Below are 12,052 nucleotides of genomic sequence, written 5' to 3'. Positions count from 1 at the left end.
TTCATATATGCACATATATTTTCCACTTGGCCAAGGAGACTATTACACATGCAATCATATATTGTACTAATGATCAAGAAAGACTATAGCCTATATAAGGGAAGAACTTTAATGCTGAGCTACTGAACTCCAGTCCAGTCTGAACTCCTATGTGCATATATCGGCATCTGCAATCGGCCACAATGAGTTGGAAATATCAGCATATCGGATATCGGCAGAAATCTCATGTCGTGCATCCCTACTTAAAAGTCTTTACATTCCTAAAAATAGACTTGATGAAAATTAGGAAATTAATTTGTTTTACACACAAACTCATCAAGGGTTTTCAATTTACTAATTGAAATTCAAGTGAATGGGTGCAAAACTTGCATGATTTTGATGACACAGGTGTGAGCAAGGCAGCTATTTCTCATCCTCACACTGTTGAGATTTGATGTTTCGCCATGAGGAAGTTGCTATAACTTTATTGTAAATGCTCCAATCTGCACCAAACTTTACATGGTTGATAAGACTCCGGGCCTGAACGCGTGTACATGACAATATTCCATCAGTGATGCAAACTGGCTGAATAGCGCCCCCTACGAAATTGCAGCAAAGCAGCCCCAGCAGCGGGCAAAATAGTGGACAAAGGAAGTGATGTTTATCTCCTTCTTGCACTGTCTGAAAACAGCCCAGGTTTGAAGACATCTACATGCCCGTGACAGAAGCCCTTCGACTGCACCGTGGCCCAACATGCGCAAAGGCGCAAAGGCCCATTCAACGCTGCTTGCAGCTTTAATTCTGATCTGATTCTCTACACTGTTGGTTCAGTATGTAGACCACCTGACAAACACCTTGCTGGCTATACTGTAGTGAATGACAGGTAGGGACAGAAGCTTGAGCGTTACCTAATGGTTCCTTGGCACAAGCAGCTAAATTGTGTGCACTTATAAGAGCATGTATTCTAGGCAAACATAAAGTTGCAATCCTGTGATCCTGTGACACGTGGAAATGTGTTGACTGATTCTGCAGCTAGCTGTTATTTCCTCTTCCTCCATGGTACCTCCTCACAACCCTCAAATCCAATTTGTGTACATTCGATTGCATTTCTTTCCTCGCCTATCCTCCATGTCCTGATACATGTTGCTCATGGGCCCACACATGTAAGAAAAGGGTGAATAAATCAATGGTTTGGACACAAAAGAACAAAAAAGTTGCTCGAAAGAAATTTAGGTAAATGAATGCCACTATAATAAGTCTCCATATGTGGTAGTGGATAGATTATTAAAGAAATAAAACTTGTACTTCTTTGAATGGTGATTTTGTTTTCTTTTATTCTTCTTTTTTCTTTTCTTTTAGTTGTCTTTGGAAGGATTAGGATTACGAAATGGACTAATTAACTGAAAGATAAACAACTGACAGTTTTAATTAACTGAAGGTTTTAAATTTCTCTTTTAATTTTTTCTAAAACATTGAACATCAATGAGATTTCTCTATCCAATTTGCATTCCTTTTTTTCATTCCATTAAACTTTTTAAACTTCAAATCTTTCGTCTTGTTTTATTTTGGTTGACTTCTAAATGACAGGTCAGTAAACCAGGAGAGAGGATAGTGCAGGGATATATGACCAAAAGGAGGGAATTAACTTTGCATGGAATAAACAGTGACAGCCTTTGTGGCAAAGATAACTTGTAATAGTGCCAGGATTTCAGTGTACTATAACAAGAGAGATTGCCCAAAACAATGATGATTACAGAACTAAAGTGACAGTCTTAAATTTTAAAATGATTCAATTGAGACAGAGATGCTCTGAAAATAACGTGTGTTCCATGAACACTGATATAATCCTAACCCAGAGAAGGTGGTTGTTTAACAAGACAACAACTCCCATGATCCCATGCTACTTCACAAACTCCATATTGCAAATTACATATTGTGCATTTAACTAACTACTAACTGAACTAGTACGAACAGAAAGGTTGAGATAATGTCATTCAAAGGAGCCTATTCAGTTACTGCAGATTGTGATTTTGTATTAATCAAGTCTCTCTCAAAGTCTGTCTCCTAGGTGGAAAGGACCATTCCAGGTGCTGTTGACAGCAGTAGCAGCTGTAATGGGCAGGGAGAGAGCCATGTGGGTCCATGCAATGCAAGCCACTGCTAGCGGGTGCTAGAACCAGAAAAGGGATTTCCACACACCAAAACAAACCGTTGCTGAGTAGTTTCAATTGGCCAAGCTTGAGCCTTGGTGAGACTCCACAGTCGCCAAAATTCCCCAGAGGACCGACGAGCACCAAAGTGCTTAGCAGGAAACCAGTGATTATCTCAATATCCCCAGGGCATAGTAGATACAGACTACATTCACCACATTATTACTTTATTCATTCTTAATTGTTATATTATCTAATGTGGACTCTTGAACATTAGATCTCTGTCATCTAAAGCCATATTAGTAAAAGATTTAATCTCAGATCATTATTGATTTATTTTGTCTTACTGAAACCTGGCTGTGTCATGAAGAATATGTTAGCCTAAATGAATCCACTCCCCCCAGTCATATTAATACTCACATCCCGTGAGACACTGGCCGAGGAGGTGGAGTTGCAGCCTTTTTCAACTCAAGCCTAATCATCAACCCTAGACCTAAATTTAATTATAACTCATACGAAAGCCTTGTTCTTAATATCTCTCACCCAACCTGGGAAACTTAACAGCCAGTTCTATTTGTTATAGTGTACCATCCTCCTGGCCCGTACTCTGAATTCCTATCTGAATTCTCAGAGTTTTTATCAAACTTAGTCCTTAGTACAGATAAAGTAATTTTAGTAGGTGATTTTAATATTCATATGGACGTCGATAATGACAGTCTCAGCACTGCGTTTATCTCAGTATTAGACTCAATTGGCTTCTGTAAATAATGTGTGTGTAAATAATCCCACTCACTGTCTTAACTATACCCTCGACCTTGTTAATTTATGGGATTGAAATTGAAGATTTAATATTTTTTCCACAAAACCCTATTTTATCAGATCATTACTTAATAACTTTTGAATTCCCATTACTGGATTACACACCATTAGACAAAAATGTCTTCACTAGATGTCTATCTGATAGTGCTGTAGCTAAATTTAAGGAGGTAATTCCATCAGTACTAAATTCAATGCCGTGTCTCATACTACAGAGGACTCTTATGTTAACTTTAGTCCCTCCCAAATTGATAATCTTGTTGATAGTGCTGCAGGCTCATTACCAATAACACTCGACTCCATCGTCCCCTTAAAAAGGAAGATAACAAAACATAAAAGGTGAGTTCCATGGTATAACTCCCAAACCGGCAAATTAGAGCAAATACCACGAAAATTTGAAAGGATTTGGCGTTCCACGAAGGTGGAAGAATCTCACTTAGTCTGGCATATAGTCAGATACATTCAGATAGTCTTAAAACATATAGGAAGGCCCTCTGTAATGCCAGAGCTGCCTATTACTCAGCATTAATCAAAGAGAATGAAAACAGCCCTAGGTTCCTTTTCAGCGCTTTGGCCAGGCTGACAAAGAGTCATAACTCTATTGATCCATGTATTCCTATAGCTCTCACAATAATGACTTTATGACCTTCTTTAATGATAAAATTCTAACTATTAGAGGCAAAATTCACCACCTCCTGCCCTAAACAGGCACTGATTTCTCCCAAAACACATGCACCTTAGAAACAGCTGTAAATCCTGACATATATTTAGGGCCTGAAAACCCTAGTGTATTTCGTGCGTTTGTTTCTTTCTTCTTCTTCTTCTTCTTTCTTTATTATTACACCACTTCAACCAAATTTGGCACGCACATCAGGTCTGGTGAAAAATTTGATAAAATGTAAAAATTATCCCCCAAAGTGCCAAAATGCGCTCTATAGTGCCACCTATGTATCTAATATGGCTGCCACGGCCCGTAGGCATGTCGTAGAGAGATTGAACCAAAACTCAATTATTCATCTCATCAAGACCTACAAATCATATGCTGACACCCCTGACCTAAATCCAACAGGAAGTCCACAATATGCCCATCAAAGTATGACTTTGCGCCAATTTTGGACACCCAAGAAACGCTATTTCTTCCTAGGGCGTTAATGGTATTGGCTTCAAACTTGAATACATGACTTATGACACTGTGCTGAACAAAAGTTGTTAAAAACTTTGTAATAACTGTGTATGTTGTAATTGTATATGCTTCCTTTAGGTAATATCATTAGGAAACAAAAATTTTCATTGTTATACAGATGATACCCAATTATATTTATTAATGAAGCAAGATGAAACCAATCAGTTAAACAAACTCCAAGCATGCCTTAAGGACATAAAGACTTGGGTGACCTGCAATTTTCTACTACTAAACTCAGATAAAACTGAGGTTCTTGTGCTTGGCCATAAACACCTTAGAAACACATTATCTAATGATATAGCTACTCTGGATGGCATTACCCTGGCGAAATCTGGGAGTTATCTTTGATCAGGATATGTCCATTAATTCCCACAAAAATTCCAAATTTTTTCACTTACGTAATATCGCAAAAATCAGGCACATCCTGTCCCAAAAAGATGCAGAAAAACAAGTCCACACATTTGTTACTTTTAGGCTGGATTATTGCAATTCCTTATTATCAGGCTGCCCTAACAAGTCTCTAAAGACTCTCCACCTGGTCCAGAATGCAGCTGCATGTGTACTAACAAAAACTAGAAAAAGAGATCACATTTCTCCCATTTTAGCTTCGCTGCATTGGCTTCCTGTAAAATTTAGAATAGAATTTAAAATCTTTCTCCTAACTTACAAAGCCCTTAATGGTCAGGCACCATCATATCTTGAACACCTCATAGTACCGTATTATCCTACTAGAGCACTGCGCTCCCAGAACGCAGGCTTACTGGTGGTTCCTACAGTCTTTAAAAGTAGAATGGAGGCAGAACCTTCAGCTGTCAGGCTCCTCTCTTGTGGAACCATCTTCCAGATTCGGTCCAGGGTGCAGACACCCTCTCTATGTTTAAGAGTAGGCTTAAAACTTTTCTTTTTGATAAAGCTTATAGTGAGGGCCGACCAGGCTCACCTTGGATCAGCCCTTAGTTATGCTGCTATAGGCCTAGACTGCTGGGGGACTTCCCATGATGCACTGAGCTCCTCCCTACTCCTCCTCCCAATCTGTATGCATTCATGTAACATCAATGCATGTCACTAACTTGGCTTCTTCCCCGGAGTTTTTTGTGCTTTCTCATCTCGCAGGAAATCCGGGGTTGCAGGCCTAGCCTTCGCGGTCCTTCACAGTCCTGTTGGCATCCTTCCCTGGCTATTGCTACTGCTATTGCTGCTGTTATAGTTATTGTTATGATTGTTGTTATTCTGTCCCCCTCCTCCCCCTCCCCCTCCCCCTTTCCCTCTTTCTTTCTCTCTCTCAACCCAACTGGTCAAAGCAGATGGCTGCCCACAAAGAGCCGGGTTCTGCTTGAGGTTTCTACTCATTAAAGGGGAGTTTTTCCTTACCGCTGTCGCCAAGTGCTTGCTCATGGGAGATTTGTTGGGTCTCTGTAAATTAAAGAGTACGGTCTTTACCTACTCTATGTGAAAAGTGCCCTGAGATGACTTTTGTTGTGATTTGGCACTATATAAATAAAAATTGATTGATTTATTGATTGATCTATTCATATAATGAGTATTTCCCAGGCCAACGAGAACCCCGAGGTCAAAAAGATATTTTTTTCTAATGCCAAAAATAACACCAAATATCCATTCATTCGAGTCAACCTCTGTGTCATTGCTTGAGAAACTCTTGGTAGTGTAGCTCCTTTTAACGAATAGGGCAGTGTGTAATGTGTGTGCGAAGCCAGTGTGAGAGAGCAAGCAGCAGAAAAGTGACGGTGAATGCAAGTGGTGGAGAGGAAAAGGTTAGCAGTAAGTTGTCGATATGGCAGTGAATGTATCGGTTAATAAATGCTGCAGCTTCTCAGGACAAAGAAAAGGGGGTTAGCTCCAAAGTTAACAACAATTGGTTTGCCTAACCTGATGACGCTAAATAGAGAAGCAGAGAATGGAGAAATGTGTGGCTGCTGAGTCTCTCAAGAGTTTTGCTCTACGCATCCTTCAGGTTTGCTGTGGTATTTCACTGGGTCGACACTGGCCCTTTGAATTGTAACTGCTATCTCCTTGGTCAATAAATTGTTTGTTTGTCAATAAATCTAGACATAAGACATCCATATCTCCTGGAGTTTTCTGAATCGATGAGCTCAAGATTTCTATAACACTATCTCTCACCTGTTTGAAGTCTGCCACAAAAGTTGTGAGTGGCCATTCTCCCTGCTTGAATTAGAGTGATATCGTGTCTCTTTCATTGGCTGCCTCCAAAACCTCCTCCTGTCCATCAGAGAGCCGGACCTGGACCCACAGTTCCAAACCAAATCCCAGAACAAGCATCACCAGTGCACAGAGACAGGTCAGTATCCAACGTGAAGCCACAGTTATGCATAAAGATCTATCATTGTTTTTGATTTCTGTGACTTCCTGACTTTTTTTTCCTCCTTCTGCAATTCATGCAGTCCAGTCACTTCCTATCCATCGGTATCTAACTGCTCGCCCAGCCTCCAGATTTTCTGTCGTCTGCCTAGCCTTATAGAAGACTCCGGTCATGTACAACGAGTGCATGGGCAGAGTGCGTGCTGATAGGCAGGTAGGTAGGTAGACAGTGGGAGTAGAGCTGAATCCTAATGGTGTATTTGGAAAAGCACAAATAATGGGTTTTTAACAAATATTTATTTCATACGAATATTTTAAAAATTAATTGTTTTTGGGAAGAAAAAAAAACATGTCAAGTAACAGCAAGCATATCGGGACTTGTATAGTAACAAGGTTACATCACTGTCTCTGTCTCTCCTCTGCTCCGCTCTGCTGTCTATCTCTGTGTCATGGATATATAAACAACTGCAGGTCTGTATGTCTGGTGGAGCTGAGCTATGGCTGAGTAGTCAGCGCAGTTGTGGTCTGCGTAACTGGGGCTCAAGACCTGGAGTGGGAACCCTCCTTTGCAAAATAGTTTATTGAAGAACATTTATTTTAACACTTTAATCTACTAAAATTAGAAGTGTAATAAAAACAAAAAAAGGATTGTTATGCCTATTTCCACTTTTATTCGAATACAAATACAAATATTTTTGCTGCCTCAACAAATACTGACAAATACAAATACTGGGCTCTATGCACATCCCTAGTAGACTGGCAGGTCGGCCATCCAATCATTTCATGCAGGCCAAATGAAATGATCAGACGGCCTTATAACAGGCCTGCAACAGCCACAGGTATTTTTTCCCTTCTATTGACAGAGCATTGATTTATTGACTGCTGTCTAAAATTCTAAAGAGAATTTTATTTCAATTAATCTGATGATTATTTTTCCTAAATAATTGTGTTGTCCATATAATATCAGAAAATAGTGAAAATGCTTGTTTTAACTGCTCACAGCCCAAGTCATGTTTTATTTGACCAACAGTCCAAGCCACAAAGATATTCAGATTACTATCATGTATGACAAAATAAAATATCAAATTCACACATTTGGGAAGCAAATGTTTGGCATTTATACTAAAAAAAATTACTAAAACCATTAATCAATTGTTGCAAATTTTCTGTCTATTGACAAATCTATGAATTGACTAATTGTAGCAGCTCTACCCTAGTGTGTGTGTGTGAAGAAAATACACAAACTATGTAGACCATTTTCAATTTGAAAAATATGATTGTAATTTTGTTCTAGTGTACCATATTTCCTCAAATAGTGGCCGGGACCTTTATTTACCTCACCTGCAGAGGGTACCAGGCCTTAATTGGAAACGGACTTATATTAGAGAGAAGCCTTTATTTCTAATTCCTCTGTTTGATGAGTATATTTGCTCATATTTTAGTACAAAGCATCCTTGTTTTCTGATCTACTTGTGTTTGCTGCTAAATTTTTGTTACTGCATTACTGGTAATCCACTTACTCCAAAACACACAACAATAATTCTAGTACTTAGACTTAGTTCCATCCGGCATGTTTTGGCAGCACATCACTTATCTGTAGCATGTGGGTAGCATGCTAATGGATGTATGCTCGCCGGCTTAGCTAAGTTGCCCTGGTTACCCGTGCTCATATAGTGTCACTGTCATCATTATTATTGAAATATGAAATATGTACTCAAAGAACTGGAGTTACATCCAGGTAACTGCTATTTATGCTTAACTGGCATGCACATTATATGACAGACACCAGAGTTTATCTACCCTTGTTTTTACCCTGGCTTATTTTTGGGGCCAGCCTTTATATGTTTGTGTTGACCACACCCCCGGCCATTATTGAAGACCTGGCTTTTAATTGACTACGATTTTTTATTTGAGGAAATACGGTATATCAACATGAAAAGGCAATAAAAGTGACACAACACTAGTAACAGCGACAAATTACAGACAGAAAGCTGCCTTCGACTAAGGCAGCTTTCCGTCTGCCCACCATCAGTGGGGAAGTACAGTTAGTCCATCTAGTGGACTCACAAGGTTACTGCATTGAACATGATTTAATAGTGCTAACTGCTCACATTTTTTCCCAGCTTTTCTTTTTAGCTGGTTGAATAAAGCAAAAGCAGAAGCGAACCAATTTACAGTTAGTTTGTTGTGATTGTTGATGCAGCTCATATGTTTTTGCTTTGGTAACATGGAAAATCCTGTCCTGTCAGCACATAGCTTTGAATTTCAACACACAAAGTAATTAAAAGGATACAAAAATGAAAGAGTCACACAAACAAAAGAGGAGACAGAAAGGGAGATACAGGTAGGGTAGGGCACAGGAAACTCCATGCCTGCAGGCACACACAGCTGGCACCCCAACACACACACACACACACACACACACACACACACACACACACAGTTATATGTGAGTAGTAAAAGTAATTTTCCTCCTGATGAAAGGCTCAGCTCAGTTTCTTTCAAAACTCACTTCATCTGTCTGTACACGAAAAAATGAGTGTGCGTTTGGGTATGTGCATTTGCATGTGTGTCTATGGCGACAGCGAAAGGGGTGTAATAACCACATAGTTGTTGTACCTTGACTTTCTGACTAATGGCAGCTTTGCAGACATTGCTGCTGCACTGCTCACTGTAGCACACAAAGCTGCTGAAATGCCCCTGAGCCAAACACAGACACCCAACAGACATTAGGCTTTTATTAACGCTGCTGAGGAGAGCTGTATAGGCCCGGGGAGAAGACAACCACAAAAAAAAGCGAAGTATGATGACATTCTTTATTTTTCTTATTGTCAACAAATCCCATGTGCAGAAAACACCAAAAATAAATGTTTCCTATTAACAAGTATTGTGTGTGTATCAAAGCCTGATATATCTCGTCTTTCGGCGCCATGGACCTCCATTGTTGTCAAAAAACTATTAAAAATATATCAATGAGCCTCACTGGTGAACTGAGTGACACCTTTCTTCATTACCATGAACAAACACTGTAGTTTATTCTCACTCAATACACCAAAACACCAAAAGTATTAATCTACTACTGAAAACAGTTCCCAACAAATGCAATATTTCCTTCTGCTTGAATAAAGTTTGCTAAAAACTACAGCGACCAGCTGTTCTGGGAAATTACATCTACAGTAGGAACCAATGGGCTTGGAGCTGAGAGCCACAGAGAGCAGGGAAGTCAGAATGTATTAAGAGATAGATTAATGCATTGTCAGGTATGGACTTTTCATGGGATTTGCTGACAATAACATACAGCCTAGAATAAACTATAGAATACTGCCAGCCTTATCCTTTAATGCCAAATAACATCCACATTCACTAGGCTACCATCATCTGTCGAAGGAAGTGATTGCCATCCATGCTTTCACTGTTAGTGAAACTAGGTTTACTTCAAATATGCCACAGTATTAATGGCAGCATCACTATAGCACATAGCAAAAAAATCTTGTACAGAGCCCCTAAGGGGACATGGGGGAGAAAAAAACAGATGAGTGAAAAAAAAGATAAATACTTTTGCATTCCCATTAGAAACTTTTGCATTCTCCTGAGAAATATTTTGAGTGAAAAAATGTACTTCCAGTCAAAACCCAAGAAAGAAGAGAGCGAATGGTGTTAACACCCACCTGGAACCACTATCAAAGTATCATCATTCGTAACATTACAGAAGTAATTTATGGTAAGTTTTTCAATATATTAACATTAGTTCACTAACATAACATTACAGCTTTGGTAACTTTACTCTTACCACTAACATTACCCTTTTCAAAGTCTGTGTTTGTGTTATTAGCAACTTTTGTGAGCTTATGTTAGTATGCTAACATTTGTGTATGTATCTTTAGCTTTAACATTATTTATACTAAAACATTAGCTAAGTGATCGTTAACTATACTAATATTATATTCTTCCTGATCCCAAGGTCTACAGAAAAACTTCCTGGTACAGTGACTGACTGGGGACCACTAAGTTAATAGAAACCCTTGATCTGGGCCTAAAATTACATATAACATTAATGTTACAACATTTATTTATAGCATGGCAAGGTTGGTACCAATGGATGCCTTAAATCGTCTAGTTTCATATGATATTGAAATTATGCTAGTATTTCATCATGTAATTTTAAGCTCGGCTAGCTGTTTTGTCACTACTCTAATAGTCAAATACAAGAAATAGATGTGAACACTGCCTCATAAGCAACTTTATAAAGCATTTTGCAAGAGTAGGGTCTATTAAATACCACATGTAAAATAAAGTTCTAAAAACTTTTTTATTTTGTATTTATTTTTTAGACAAGCTTTTAAGATCAACTGCAGTAGACCTATATCTGGACGCCCTGCAAAACCAGAGGCTGACATGGTTCACTGACATCTCCAAGAATGCACTGCAACCTACCTTCAAAGACAGGATGACCAACTCATGGACAGTCAAATGTTTAATTAAACAAATGGAGAGAATCAGCCTTGTTTCTGCTATCATGTAGACTGTCTGGGCAGGGTTCAACATACACAAAAAGTTACTCTTTGGCCACCAGATATCCCATGTAGGTGGCCCCCTGTGGCCACAAAGTTTTATCCCCATACTGCGAGCCTTCGCCAACTAGATGTGAGCGAGTGCAGTAACCGTCCAGTCCACACTGACTCCAACCTGCATTTAAGGTTGGAGTCATCTGCCAGCAGCAGCTGCTGACCAGCAGCCAGCTAACCTGCCTTCACCAGACTGACTGACAGCAGAAATTTACTGAACCAAAATAGTTTCCATGTCAACTGCATGGGAAGAAATCAACAATGTTTGTATTTATTGATTCATTGACTTTATTTCCCTGCCCATTGTAGTGAGGGAATCTGCATGTAGTGAAACAGGCAAGCTCACAGGCAGACAGGGAGCCTTGATCAACCAATGCCCTAGTAAGATAATACTAGTTCAAAACGCATATACAGCAGGATATTTGTGATTTAAACAGCTGTGCAGATTATACTTCACATTTGACAACCTTCTAAACAGCTGCCATCTCACTTTAATACAAGGGGAGACACATAATGTGTGCCCTCCATAGGGCTTTTAGGCAGATAGAAAGAAAGATGTGACACCCCACTCCCCTTACTGGTGGCGCTGTGGCACTGCATTAGACCACTGCATCAGAGATTTCATCAAACAAAAGCTGCAAGTCTCAGTCTAAAAAGCAAAATATTATCAGCAGAAGCTGTTTGTTTGTTGTTTGTTTGTATGTTTAAAAACACACATTCTGCACTATTTCTAGGTCAGCAAATTTATGGCATTGACCAACTTAACTCATTTGTATAAATTTCCTTGAGTTGCGTCCCTTCCATTGAAGCATGCGTTCAGATGACACTTATCAGAGGCTCATTCAAGTGACTCAACTTTCAGCCAGTGTTCACCTTTTATAACTATGGCTTAAAAATATGAATACAAATAAATATAATTTCTTTTAAACTTTTTCTTTGTCAACTTTTATTTATATGGCATATTCAATTATTTTCATTTATTGAAGTGTCACAGAGGAAGGCTTTGTTAAGTTGAGTTAAAT

At 39.1% G+C, this 12,052-nt stretch overlaps 1 protein-coding gene across 3 annotated transcripts in view; it reads right to left on the bottom strand.

Annotated features, from left to right (window-relative positions):
* LOC122990569 (storkhead-box protein 2-like) overlaps positions 1-12,052 on the bottom strand; it is a 131,256-nt gene that overhangs the window by 81,768 nt on the left and 37,436 nt on the right. The gene's annotated exons all lie outside the window — the stretch shown is intronic.

The sequence above is a fragment of the Thunnus albacares genome, chromosome 10 (assembly GCF_914725855.1).
Source record: "Thunnus albacares chromosome 10, fThuAlb1.1, whole genome shotgun sequence".
Taxonomy (NCBI): domain Eukaryota; kingdom Metazoa; phylum Chordata; class Actinopteri; order Scombriformes; family Scombridae; genus Thunnus; species Thunnus albacares.
The sequence above is the reverse complement of the archived record's forward strand: the minus strand, read 5'-3'. Positions and strand labels throughout refer to the sequence as shown.